The 13744-nt window shown below is 38.9% G+C and overlaps 2 long non-coding RNA genes across 3 annotated transcripts; both read left to right on the forward strand.

The window, feature by feature from the left end:
• The first annotated feature begins 1451 nt into the window (after window positions 1-1451).
• LOC135320156 (uncharacterized) lies at window positions 1452-4639 on the forward strand. 2 transcript variants are annotated; one of them, XR_010379406.1, is made up of 3 exons: window positions 1452-1546; window positions 3753-3844; window positions 4394-4639. It is a non-coding gene; the product is annotated as an uncharacterized LOC135320156 (long non-coding RNA). The 2 variants fall into 2 exon arrangements; XR_010379407.1 differs by lacking the exon at window positions 1452-1546 and adding an exon at window positions 2074-2088.
• A 1889-nt stretch (window positions 4640-6528) lies between these two features.
• Window positions 6529-13744, forward strand: LOC135320157 (uncharacterized). The gene is made up of 5 exons (XR_010379408.1): window positions 6529-6594; window positions 7151-7253; window positions 9299-9390; window positions 9948-10050; window positions 13650-13744. It is a non-coding gene; the product is annotated as an uncharacterized LOC135320157 (long non-coding RNA).

Consider the following 13744-nt stretch of genomic DNA (forward strand, 5'->3'; position numbering starts at 1 on the left):
GAAAAGTGGGAGGTACAGGGTAGGGAGACAGGTGATGACGGGCTGCTACTTGAGGGCGTTATTTGAGTCATCTGGGTCCCGGAGGCCCGAAAAATGCCGACAGGGCACAGAAAACAAAGAAGGCAGTGGGGCCTCAGACAGTGGGCAGTGAGCAAGCTGCCGGTAAAGAAAGGCCTAGAAATGCACCGATGTTCGATTTTGACTGTGTCCTGAAATTAGCAGTGCCCCGAGCAGAGTACCAGGGAGGAGACTGATACAAGAGTTTTTACTACCACCACTCAAGCTGCCATTTTAGTTCAACAATAGACGGAGACAGTTTGTAAATGAACAAGTGTGGCTTTGTGTTTCAATAAAATGTGATTGCGGGGGGACCGAGAAAGGCCTTAATAAATGAAAGTGTGCCAAAAATGGTAGTTACTCAAGTATTAATTCTCTAGTGGTAATTTGTTTTTCCTTTAAATTAAGTATAGTTGATGTACGGTATTAGGTGAGTTACAGGTGTACAATATAGTCATCCACATTTTTAAAGGTTTTAGTCTGTTAATAGTTATTATGGAATATTGGCTATGTTTGCCATGTTGTACAATATAACCCTGTAGTTTATTTTATACCTCAAGTTTGTAGTTCTTACTCCTCCCCCAGTATATTACGCCTCCTCCCTTCCTTCTCCTAAGTAGCCAGTAGTTTGTTCGCTGTATGTGTGAATCCGCTTCTTTTTTGTTATATTTACTGGTTGTATTTTTCAGATTCCACATGTAAGCGATATCATACAGTATTTGTCTTTGTATGTTTAACTGATTTCACTTAGGTCAATATGCTGCAAGCCCATCCCTGTTGCTGCAAACGGAAAATTTTCTTCTCTTTTATGGCTGAGTAGTATTCCATCGTATATATGTACCACTTCTGTATCCCTTTGTTGATGGACACCAGGTTGCTTCCGTATCTTCCCAGTTGTAAATAGCGCTGCTCTGAACATTGGGGTGCGTGTATCTTTTCGAGGTAGTTTTTTTTTTTTTTCTTTTGGATATATGTCGACGATTGGAATTGCTGGGTCATATGGTTGTTTTTTTTTTTTTTCTTTCGGTTTTGGAGTATTTTGAGTAATTTTTAGTCACACGCTGGCCATTTTGAATAATAGGTTATGACTCTCGGTGTTGTGTAAATCCTATTGAGTATATTGCCATTTCTGTTTTAGCAGGCATTCTGCTGGCAGCCACCACAGGCCTGGTCTTGGTGGTGGGCTTGGAACAAGGGAGGACGGTGGGCAGGGGAGGGGAGGGGGTGACTCTTGGGGGCATTATTTGCATATCTGAGCCCTGAAGGCACCAGAAGTGCCACAGAGCACAGATCCAGGAATCTCGGTGGGGGCCCCTAGAGGGCGGGGAAACCGGCTCACGCGGCTGAGGCAAGACACAGTGCGCATGCCCGGGGCTGCCAGCCTTTCCATCGGCCCTCGGCGTGCAGCGTGTGCAACGCGTTCTGGGTGCGGAGCTGTGCACATCGCGTCTCACCGTCTGGGTTGTTTCTACTCGGCTGCGATCTCCTGGTAGGTCCACAGATCCGTCCTGCCGGGAGTTTAAGTGTGCGTGAGTGTGATGGGGAGCTAGCAGGCTTTGCACGGATCGGGGCTGCGGGGGGTCATTGTGCGATCTGTGGCCTCTGAGGAGGAGGGTCCTCGGGGTCGTTGTCCTCACAGATGCGGCGACAGCCGTTGCTGTCGTGGTGGCATGGCTGGGAGAAGGGAAGATGGTGGGCGGTCGAGGGGTGGGGGTCAGATGAAGATGGGGTGACTCTTGGGGGTGTTATTTGAGTTATCTGAGCCCTGGAGGCACCAGGAACTGTCCACAGAGCAGAGATCCGGGAATCCTGCAGGGGTCGCGTGGAGGGCGGGGAAACCGGCCCACGCGGCACAAGAGGGAGTTGGTGCGCATGCTCGTTACTGCTCGCCTCCCATCGTCCCTCGTCGTGCAGCGTGTGCAGTGCGTTGTGGGTGCTGGGCTGCGTGAATGGAGTCTCACCGACTGGGCTGTTTTTACTCAGCTGCAATCACCTGTTAGGTCACAGATCCGTCCTGCCGGGAGTTGAAGTGTGCGTGCGTATGAGCGGGAGTCAGCGGGCTTCGGGCGGTGCGATCTGTGGCCTTGGAGGAGAACGGTTTTCGAGGTCGTCGTCCTTCTCACAGGTGTCACTGCCGCCATGGCTGTCGAGGTGGCAGTGGGAACAGGGGGACAGTGGGAGGCGGACGGCAGGGAGTCGGGTGAAGACGGGTTGAGCCTTGAGGGCATTATTTGCGGAATCTGTGTCCTGGAGACACTGAAAGTGCCGACAGTGCAGAGAATCCGAAGTCGCCACTGGGGCCCCTGGGTAGGGACAGGGGACAAGGTGACGGTAGAGGAAAAGCCTAGAAACGGATGGATGTGTGGTTTTGACTGTGTCCTGAGACTTGTAGTGCACTGAGCATTGTGCCAGGTTAAGAGAGTGCTACACAGAGGTTTTATTGCCACCAGTCAACGCTGCCGTTTCAGTGCAGACAAAGAACAAGTGTGGCTTTGTGTTTCAATAAAATGTGATTGCGGGGGGACCGAGAAAGGCCTTAATAAATGAAAGTGTGCCAAAAATGGTAGTTACACAGGTATTAATTCTCTAGTGGTAATTTCTTTTTCTTTTAATATAAGCATAGGGGATGCATGTATTAGCTAAGTGATACGTGTAAAATATAGTGAATCACATTTTTAAAATTTATAGTGTGTTTAAAGTTATTATAGAATATTGACTGTATTCCTCGTTTTGTACAATATGTCCTTGTAGCTTAATTTATAGCTAATTATTTGTAGCTCTTACTCCTCCCCCTGTACATTGCCCATCTACCACTCCTTCTCCACACTAGTAACAGTAGTTTTTCTGAATTTTGGTGAATATAGTGTTGTTTTTATATTGAGGTGTTGTATTTTCTAGATTCCATATATAAACGATATCATACAGGATTTATCTTTCATTGTTTAACTTATTTCACTTAGCGTAACATGCTGCAATCCCATCCATAGTATTGCAAATGGCAAAGTTTTGTTCTTCTTCATGTCTGAGTAGTATTCCATTTTATGTATATGTGTGTGCGTGCAACGTCTCCTTTATCCGTTTGTCTGTTGATGGACATTTATGTTGCTTCTTTGCTTGGCAGTTGTACGTAATGCTGGCATGAACATTGGGGTGCATGTATCTTTTTGAAATAGTGTTTTTCTTTCTTTTCAATAGATCCCCAGGAGTGGAGTTGCTATGTCATTATGGTAGTTCTATTTATATTTTTTGAGACCCCTTTACTGTTTCCACAGTGGCTGCAGCAATTTACTTTTCTAGCAACAGTGTGTAACGGTTTCCTCTTTCCCACATCCTCCCCAACACATGTTGACTTTTGACTTTTTAATAATAGCCGTTTTCTCTAGTGGTGTTTTCATAAAGTCTCTATAATGGTCAATCAACTTGTGAAAGCAAACTCTTTCAGAAATGTGCTCTTCTCTTCCCAGGTGCCTTATGTTGATTTTCCTGTCAGCTTGGGCATGACATAAACAATTGCTTTTGCAAATTTCCACATTTTGTGTGATTGGGAAGCACACAGGATAAAATTACTTTCACACTTATTTTCAAACTATTTTCAATATTCAAAAATCAGTGTGCATCACCATTTGGGCATGGAAGTGTTCAATTATATTCATTCTAATAAATGCAATTTCCAAATCACAATATTGTATTTTCAGTGGGAAATATGAGTTGGAGCATAAAATCAACGTACAAACCTAAGGAAAGAGGTTATGATGAAGGATGTGACAATCCAGTTGAGCCTGTGGTTGTAAGTGCTTTAACAGTTGATTTTTTTGGTGGGGGAGGGGTATAGCTCAGTAGTAGAGTGGGTGATTAATATGTACAATGTCCTGGGTTCAGTCCCTAGTACTTCCATCAATAAATGAATGAACATTTGATGTTTTTATTAGTAGAAATTATATTTTGTGAAAAGATGTTGAACTAACACAGACGCACTTTGAAAGGTCTTCTGTGTGATACAGAACGTTGATCCAGGAAGATGACATTCTGATGTTGTCTTGATGGGTGCTGTTATATTCCCTGGGAATATAACTGATGACTTCCTTCCCATACTTATAAACAACGAATTCACACATCCCTCCCAACATTGAGTAAAATAGCTTCCAAAATCCTTGTAACTTTTCTTAGAGCAGCGTCTCTGTTGGAAAAGTAAGTTTATTAAAGTAAGTATACCAACTAGTATTGAAGAAGTAATTTTAGATTTGCTTATAGTCAAATATATCTCTGTATTCTGTATATTTATTTTGTTGACATTTAATGGTAACAAAACTTTTTATTTGCACACACATATGTGTAGGCCCACGGTGATAAGCAACCTGAAGAATGGGAGCCACCAAGTACAAGTCAGGACATTAGACCTGGTGAAGAGGAAAAGGATGAAGGAGCATCTTCATTTCAAGGTGAAGGGAAATGGAAGAGAAATGCCTCTTTTGGGTGTGTGTGTGTGTGTATGTGTATGTGTTTGTTTGTGTGTATGTGTGTGTTGTGTATGTGTATGTCTCATACGTGGTGATATGCCAATAAGAGAAAGAAAGAAAACAGTAGAAATGGATTCCAAACACTGCCTGAAAATTGGCTGGAAAATTGAAGAGAGTACAGTTTGCAGCTTCAGCCAATCCTTCACTAGAATACATTTCCTCCATTTTATAAATGCAAAAATTGAAACTCAGGGATCGTGTTTAATAGAGAGCACTTGACTCTTGATGACAAAATTTGTATTTCATTGCAAAGTTTGTGTATTACTGCAACCTATGTTATTGTGAAAAAAAAAAAGGTGAATGATTTTGCTTAACACTCAAATGTGTGTACTATAATTCAGCTCCGTTTTGGCCCAGGAGTAGATAGGTCAAGTGGAGCAGGATGGAGACTTCAGAAATGAATCATGAATGATGGCCACTGTTAATTGATATTTTTAAATGGTAAATTAGATAAAAGCTGGGTAATTCAGGATACTGGCGTACAAGTAGCTGTTTTTATATAAAATTAATGCAGCTTTTAAAAGGTGGGTGTATACTTCTATGGTCAGAAAAATCAAAAGATTAATTATTTTAAGATTAACATGAGACAAATTATTTTTCCTGGATATCTAGTATTTTGAAGCAAAACATTTACATAACTCCAGCCACTGTTAAATGATTCTAGACTGTAACTGACAACAATGCTGATTCATTTCTTTCCACCTGATTTCCTTTATGCTCACTGCTAGACAGTGTATATGCTGTTATTCATAAATAATTTTGCTATTAATTTTGGTACTTTTTTCTACATGGGTTTCACTTGTGGAATGTTGCATATAGGACCCTTGGACCTAAATATAGCGTTAGTTTTTCTTTTTAATTGAAGTGTAATCGATTTGCAAAGTTGTGTTAATTTCTGGTGTAAAGCCTAGTGATTTAGTTATGTATATAAATTTTCATATTTTTTAATTACAGACTATTACAAAGCATTGAATATAGTTGCCTGTGCTGTACATTAGGACCTTGTTCATCTGTTTCATTTATATATAGTAGTTACTGTCTGCAAATCCAGAGCTCCCAGTATATCCCTCCACCTCGTCTTTCCCCATGGAAATCATAAGTTTGTTTTCTATGTCTGTGAGTCAGTTTTTGTTTTGTAAATGAGCACATTTGTATTATTTTTTCAGATTCCATATGTAAGTGATATCATATGGTAATTTTTTCTCTTTCTGACTTACTTCACTTGGAATGACATTCTCCAGGGCCATCTGTGTTGCTGCATGTGACATTATTTCATTTTTTCTTGCTGAGTAGTATTTCATGTACTACATCTTTGTTATCCCTTTGCCTGCTGATGGACATTGAGGTAGCTTTCATATCTTGGCAGTTGTAAGTAGTGCTGATAGGAACATTGGGGTGCATGTATCTTTTTAATCAGTGTTTTTCTTTCTTTTCTATAGATACTCAGTTGTGGAATCACTAAGTCATTCTGGTAGTTCTACTTTTTTTTCAGACATCTCTATGGTTTCCACAGTGGCTGCAGCAATTTACATTCCCAGCCACAGTAGGCAAGGGTTTCCTTTTTTCCACATCCTGTTGAGGACATGTTGTCTTTTGACTTTTTGATAATAGCCATTTTCTCTAGTAGCATTTTCCTAAATACCTCCATGATGGTGAACCATGTTGTGAAACTCAACCCTTTCAGAAATGTTTTATTGTCTTTTCTCATGTGCCTTATGGTGATTTTTCTGTCAGCTTGGGCATGACATAAACAATTGCTTTTGCAAGTTGCCAGATGTGGTGTGATTGGAAAGTACACACAATTAAATTACCGTGAGACTTATTTTCAATATTCAAAAATTAGGTTGCATCGCCTTTTGGCCACTGAAGTATTGAAATATAATTATTCTCTTAAATGTATTTTCCAAAGTACAATATTTTATTTTCAGTGGGAAATATCTTTCGGAGAGTAAAGTCAACATACAGACCTAGGAAAAGAAGTTATGACCAAGCATTTGTCAATCCAGTTGTGCCTGTGGTTGTAAGTGTTTTAACAATTGATTTTTTTTTTTCTGGGGGAGTGGTATAGCTCAGTGTTAGAGTGTGTGCTTAACATGTACAACGTCCTGCGTACAATCCCCATTACCTCCATTAATGAATAAATAAAACATTTGTTGTTTTTTATTTGTAGAAATTAATTTCTGTGATAAGTTGTGGAACTAATACAGGTATACCTTGAAAGGCCTTCTGTGTGGTACAGAACATTGATCTAGAAGGATGACATTCTGGTGTTGCCTGGATGGATGCTGTTATATTCCCAGGGAATATAACTGATGACTTCCTTCTCATGCTTATTAACAACCGATCACACACATCCCTCCCAACATAGATTAAAATAGCTTCCCAAGTGCTTGTAACATTCCTTGGAGTAGCATCACCATGGGAAAAGTAAGTTTATGAAGAAAAATTATACCCAATGATATTGGAGAAATATCTTTCGATTTACAGATATTAAATATATCTGTGTATTGTGTATATTTATATTGTTGGCATGTGTTAGTAACAAAACTTTTTAATTTACACACACATATCTGTAGGCCCATGGTGATAAGCAACCTCAAGAATGGGAGCCACCAACTTCAAGTCAGGACATTAGACCTGGTAAAGCCAAAGAGGATGAAGGAGCATCTGCAGTTGAAGGTGAAGGGGAAGAGAAGAGGAATGCCTCTTGTGTGTGTGTGTGTGTATGTGTGTGTGTGTGTATGTCTCATGCATGTTGAGATGCCAATAACAGAAGGAAAGGAAACAGCAGAAAGGGATCTCAAACACTCCCTGAGAATTGACTGGAAAAGTGAAGAGAGTGCAGTTTGCATCTTAGGGCAATCCTTCACTAGAAGAAATATCCCCCCCTTTAAAAATGAGAAACTTGAGGCACACGGATCTTTTTAATCAGAGAGCAGTTGAGTATTGAATACAAAATTTGTCTTTCATGCCAAAATTTGTGTCTTCCTGCCACCTATTTTATCATAAAAAAAGGTGAATGATTTTGCTTAAAACTCAGTACTATAATTTAGCTCAGTTTTTGCCCAGGAGTCGATAGTTCAATGGAGAAGGATAAAGAGTTGAGAAATGAATCATGAATGATGGCCACTGTTTCTTTAATTGATGTTTTTGTATGGTCAGTTTGATAAAAGCTGGATAATTCAGGATACTGGCATACACATAGCTGGTTTTATATGACTTTAATGCAGCTTTTAAATGGTGGTCATAGCCTTCTATGGTTAGAAAAATCCAAAGTTGAATTACTCCGTTTAACATGAGACAAATAATTTTTCCTGGATATGTAATATTTTGAAACAAACATTTATATAACTTAGGCCACTGTTAAAGGATTCCAGATTGTAACTCACAACAATGTTGGTTCATTTATTTCTACCCCATTTCCTTTATGCTCACTGCTAGACCCTATATTTGGTGTTATTCATAAATAATTTTGCTATTAATTTTGGTACTTTTTTTCTACATGGTCTTCATTTGTAGAATGTTACATACAGGACCTTTGGACCTATATATAGCTTTAATTTATTTTAATTGAAATGTAGTTGATTTGCAATGTTGTGCTAATTTCTGGTATAAAGCATAGTGATTTAGTTATGTATATAAGTTTTCATATGTTTGCATTATAGGCTATTACAAAGTATTGAGTATAGTTCCCTGTGCTGTACAGTAGGACCTTGTTTACCTGTTTTATTTATATATAGTAGTTACTATCTGCAAATCCGGAACTCCCAGTTTATCCCTCCACCTCGCCTTTCCCCATGGTAACCATATGTTTGTTTTCTATGTCTGTGAGTCTGTTTCTGTTTTGTAAATAAGCTCATTTATGTCATTTTAAAAAGATTCCACATATCAGTGATATCATATTATATTTTTCTTTCTGTTTCTGGCTTACTTCACTTGGAATGACATTCTCCTGGGCCATCTATGTTGCTGCATATGACATTATTTCATTTTTTATTGATGAGTAGTATTCCATTGTCTCCCTCCCTCCCTCCCTCTCTCTCTCTCTCTCTCTCTATATATATATATATATATATATATATATGTATATATATATACCACATCTTCTTTATCCCTTTGTCTGTCGATAACATTGAGGTAGCTTCCATATCTTGGCAGTTGTAAGTAGTGCTGGTATGAACATTGGGGTGCACGTATCTTGTTGAATTAGTGTTTTTCTTTCTTTTCAATAGATACTCAGGAGTGGAATTGCGAAGTCACTATGGTAGTTGTATTTGTAGTTTTTTGAGACACCTCTACTGTTTCCACAGTGGCTGCAGCAATTTACATTCCCAGCCACAGTGGGCAAGGGTTTCCTTTTTTCCACATCCTCCCCAACACTTGTTGTCTTTCCACTTTTTGATAATAGCCATTTACTGTAGTGGTATTTTCTTAAATATCTCCATGATGGTGAGTCACGTTGTGAAACCCAACCCTTTCAGAAATGTTTTCTTGTCTTTTCCCATGTGCCTTATGGTGATTTTTCTGTCAGTTTGGGCATGACATAAACAATTGCTTTTACAAGTTGCCAGATGTGGTGTGATTGGAAAGCACACACAATTAAATTACCTGAGACTTATTTTCAAAATTCAAAAATTAGTGTGCATCACCATTTGGCCATGGAAGTGTTCAGATATAATTATCCTCTTAAATGCATTTTCCAAAGCACAATGTTTTATTTTCAGTGGGAAATATCTTTCGGAGAGTAAAGTCAACATACAGACCTAGGAGAAGAATTTATGATCAAGCATGTGTCAATCCAGTTGGGCCTGTGGTTGTAAGTGTTTTAACAATTGATTTTTTTTTCAGGGGGGAGTGGTATATAGCTCAGTGGTAGAGTGTGTGCTTAATATGTGCAACGTCCTGGGTTCAATCCCCATTACCTCCATTAATAAATAAAAAAATTTTTGATGTTTTGTATTAGTAGAAATTAATTTCTCTGACAAGTTGTGGAACCAATACAGATACACCTTGAAAGGTCTTCTGTGTGGTACAGAACGTTGATCCAGGAGGATGACGTTCTGGTGTTGCCTGGATGGATGCTGTTATATTCCCAGGGAATATAACTGATGACTTCCTTCTCATGCTTATTAACAACTGATCACACACATCCCTCCCAACATAGATTAAAATAGCTTCCAAAGTGCTAGTAACTTTCCTTGGAGTAGCATCACCGTGGGAAAAGTAAGTTTATGAAGAAAAATTATACCCAATAGTATTGGAGAAATATGTTTGGATTTACTGATAGTCAAATATATCTCTGTATGGTGTATATGTATATTGTTGGCATGTGTTAGTAACTGAACTTTTTAATTTGCACACACATCTCTTTAGGCCCACGGTGATAAGCAACCTCAAGGATGGGAGCCACCAACTACAAGTCAGGACATTAGACCTGGTAAAGCCAAAGAGGATGAAGGAGCATCTGCAGTTGAAGGTGAAGGAAAAGGAAAGAGGGATGCGTCTTGTGGGAATGTGTGTGTGTGTGTGTGTGTGTGTGTGTGTATGTATGTATGTGTATGTGTCATGCATATTGAGATGCCAATAACAGAAGGAAGGGAAACAGCAGAAAGGGATATTAAACACTCCCTGAGAATTGACTGGAAAAGTGAAGAGAGTGCAGTTTGCATCTTAGGGCAATCCTTCACTAGAATGAATTTCCCCCTTCTTTATAAATGAGAAAACTGAGGCACACGGATCTTGTTTATCAGAGAGCATTTGACTATTGAATACAAAATTTGTCTTCCATGCCAAAATTTGTGTCTTTCTCCCACCTATTTTATCGTAAATAATGGTGAATGTTTGTGCTTAAAACTCAGATGAATGTACCATGATTTAGCTCAGTTTTGGCCCAGGAGTAGATAGTTCAATGGAGTTGGATAGAGACATCAGAAATGAATCATGAATGATGGCCACTGTTTCTTTAATTGATATTGTTAAATGGTAAGTTTGATAAAGGCTAGATAATTTAGGATACTTGCGTACAAGTAGCTGGTTTTATGTGATCTTAATCCACCTTTTAAAAGGTGGTTAAATCCTTCTATGGTTAGAAAAACCCAAAGCTGAATTATTCCAATCAGCATGAGATAAATTGTTTTTCCTGGATATGTAGTATTTTGAAACAAAACATTTGTATAACTCAGGCCACTGTTAAAGGATTCCAGATTGTAACTGACAACAATGTCGATTCATTTCTTTCTACCCCGTTTCCTTTATGCTCACTGCTAGACACTATATTTGCTATTATTCATGAATAATTTTGGTATTAATTTTGGTACTTTTTTCTACATGGGTTTCATTTGTGGAATGTTGCATAGAGGACTTTTGGACCTAAATATAGCTTTCATTTTTTTTAATTGAAGTGCAATCGATTTGTGACATTGTGTTAACTTCTAGTGTAAAGCATACTGATTCAGTTATGTATATAAGTTTCCATATTTATTCATTATAGGCTATTAAAAAGCATTGAGCATAGTTCCCTGTGCTGTATAGTAGGACCCTGTTTATTTGTTTTATTTATATATAGTAGTTAATATCTGGAAATCCAAAACTGCCAGTTTATCCCTCCACCTCGCCTTTCCCCATGGTAACCATTTGTTTGTTTTCTATGTCTGTCTGTTTCTGTTTCGTAAATAAGCTCATTTATGTCATTTGAAAAAGATTCCACATATCAGTGATATCATATTATATTTTTCTTTCTGTTTCTGGCTTACTTCACTTGGAATGACCTTCTCCAGGGCCATGTATGTTGCTGCATATGACATTATTTCAGTTTTTTTTGCGCTGAGTAGTATTCCATTGTGTATATAGAGGACATCTTCTTTTCTAATCATCTGTCGATGGACAGTTAGGCTGCTTCCATGTCTTGGCTGTTGTAAATAGTGCGCCTATGAGCATTGGGGTGTGTGTTTCCAAAATAGAGTTTCCTTCGAATGTATGCCCAGGAGTGGGATTGCTGTATCATAGGGTAAGTCTATTTTTAATTTTATGTGGAATCTCCATACTGTTTTCCATAGTGGCTGCATCAAATTACATTCCCACCAGCAGGTGAGGAGGGTTCCCTTTTGTCTGCACAACCTGCTGCATTTATCATTTGTGGACTTTTGAATGATGATCATTTTGACTGGTGTGAGATGACACCTCACTGTAGGTTTAATTTGCATTTCTCTGATAATTAGCAACATTTAGCATTCTTCTCATACCTATCGGCGATTTGTACGTCTTCATTGGAGAAATGTTTGTTTAGGCCTTCTGCCCATTTCTTGATTGAGTTGTTTGGGTTTTTTTGTTACTGAGTTGTATGGGCTCTTTATGTATTCTGGAAATTAAGTCCTTGTCAGTCACATTGTTTGCAAATATTTTCTACCAGTCCATAAGTTTCCTTTGCTGTACAAAATCTTATATGTTTCATTCGATCCCATTTGTTTGTATTTCCTTTTTTCTGTTGCCTGGGTTGCACCTCCTAGGAGAACATTGCTAAGATTTATGTCTGAGAATGTTTGTGTATGTTTTCTTCTAGAGGTTTACACTGTTTTGTCTTATGTTTAAGTATTTAAGCCATTTTGAGTTTATTTTTGTGTACACGGTGAGGGAGGATTGTAACATCGTTGATTTACATGCGGCTGTGCAGCTTCCCCAACACCACTAGCTGAAGAGGCCGTCTTTTCTCCATTGTATATTCTTGCCTCCTTTGTCAAAGATTAATTGACCATAAGTGTGTAGGTTTATTTCTGGGCTCTCTGTTCTGTTCCATTGATCCACGTGTCTGTTTTTATGCCAATACCATGTTGTTTTGATTCCTGTAGCCCAGTATTCTTGTCTGAGGTTTGGGGGGGTTATTCGTCCAGCTTCGTTCTATTTCTTCAGTAGAGGGGAGGGTATACCTCAAGTGATACAGCACATGCTTAGCCTGGATGAGGTCCTGGGTTCAATCCCCAGTACCTCCTCTAAGAATAAAGAAAGAAGCCTAATTACCTGCCCCCTGCCAAAAATAAAAAAAACCTCGTCTTCCTCAAGTACAATGCAGTTGTCAAGTATTCACTTTAATTTTTCCTTTATATTCCCAAAAAACATAAAATTTACAGAAAAGTTGCAAGAATAGTACAGTTAACTCATCTATTTTCACCTCAATTTGCCAAGTATTAAATTTTTACCACATTGGTTTCATATCCTCTTCCCTCTCCCCTCCCCATGTGTGTATATGTATACACACACATACACACTTATTGATATGTTTGTTATTATTAAGACTGAGTCATTTAGATAAAGTTTCAACTGTTATGACCCTTTAGCCTAAGTACATTAGTGTATATATATAGCCTTAGAAGAAAGAAAAAGTCATTCTCTTGGCTAATCACTGTCCTAAATCGGGAAATTCGACCATAGGAAAATGCAATCATTAAAATTTTCTCAGTGTATACTCAGATTTCCCCAGTTGTCCCTATACTTCCCTTGATAGAATTTTGCTTTTGATCCAGAGTCCAGTCCAGGATCATGCATTGCATTTAGTTGTCATGTCTATTTAGTCTTCTTTCGTCTGGAATAATTCTTCAGTTTTTCTGTCGTTCATGACACTGACATTTTTGAAGAGGATACAGCAGTTGGTTTGCAGAATGTTAATCAATTTGAGGTATTGTCTGAGTCTTTTTCCCCTACTCAACACTTACTGTTTAATCATTCCGTGTAACATGCTGAGTAAACTGAGAGACATGGTTTCAACCTTGAGCTCACAGTCCAGTGAGAGACCCAAACAACTCACTGATAAGTACAGTCACACGTATAACACAGACAGGTACAAAGGGAGCACCTAAGTTGTGTGAGGGCAGTCTTGGGAAAGGAAGAGGATAATGAAACCCTGGTTTCTTAGTTTCTGGTAACAGACTCCTGAAATAATGCTCTTGTGATTCTTCAGCATCACATTTGTTTCCACACGAGCCTAAGGCTTTTATTTCGTGAACAGTGAAAGAGTGAATGTTATCAACTCTTATTCGTATCTCATGTTTCAGTTCTTAAATTGATCAACTTTTTATTTGCAAGGGCCTGTCCCGGAAGCTGATCAACGGGAAGTGGCTAAGCCAAAGACTAGGCGTGAGCGTGGTCGCGGTTTCAATGGGAAGAGACTGCCAAAGCCA

Source organism: Camelus dromedarius, chromosome X (genome assembly GCF_036321535.1).
Source record: "Camelus dromedarius isolate mCamDro1 chromosome X, mCamDro1.pat, whole genome shotgun sequence".
Classification (NCBI taxonomy): Eukaryota; Metazoa; Chordata; class Mammalia; order Artiodactyla; family Camelidae; genus Camelus; species Camelus dromedarius.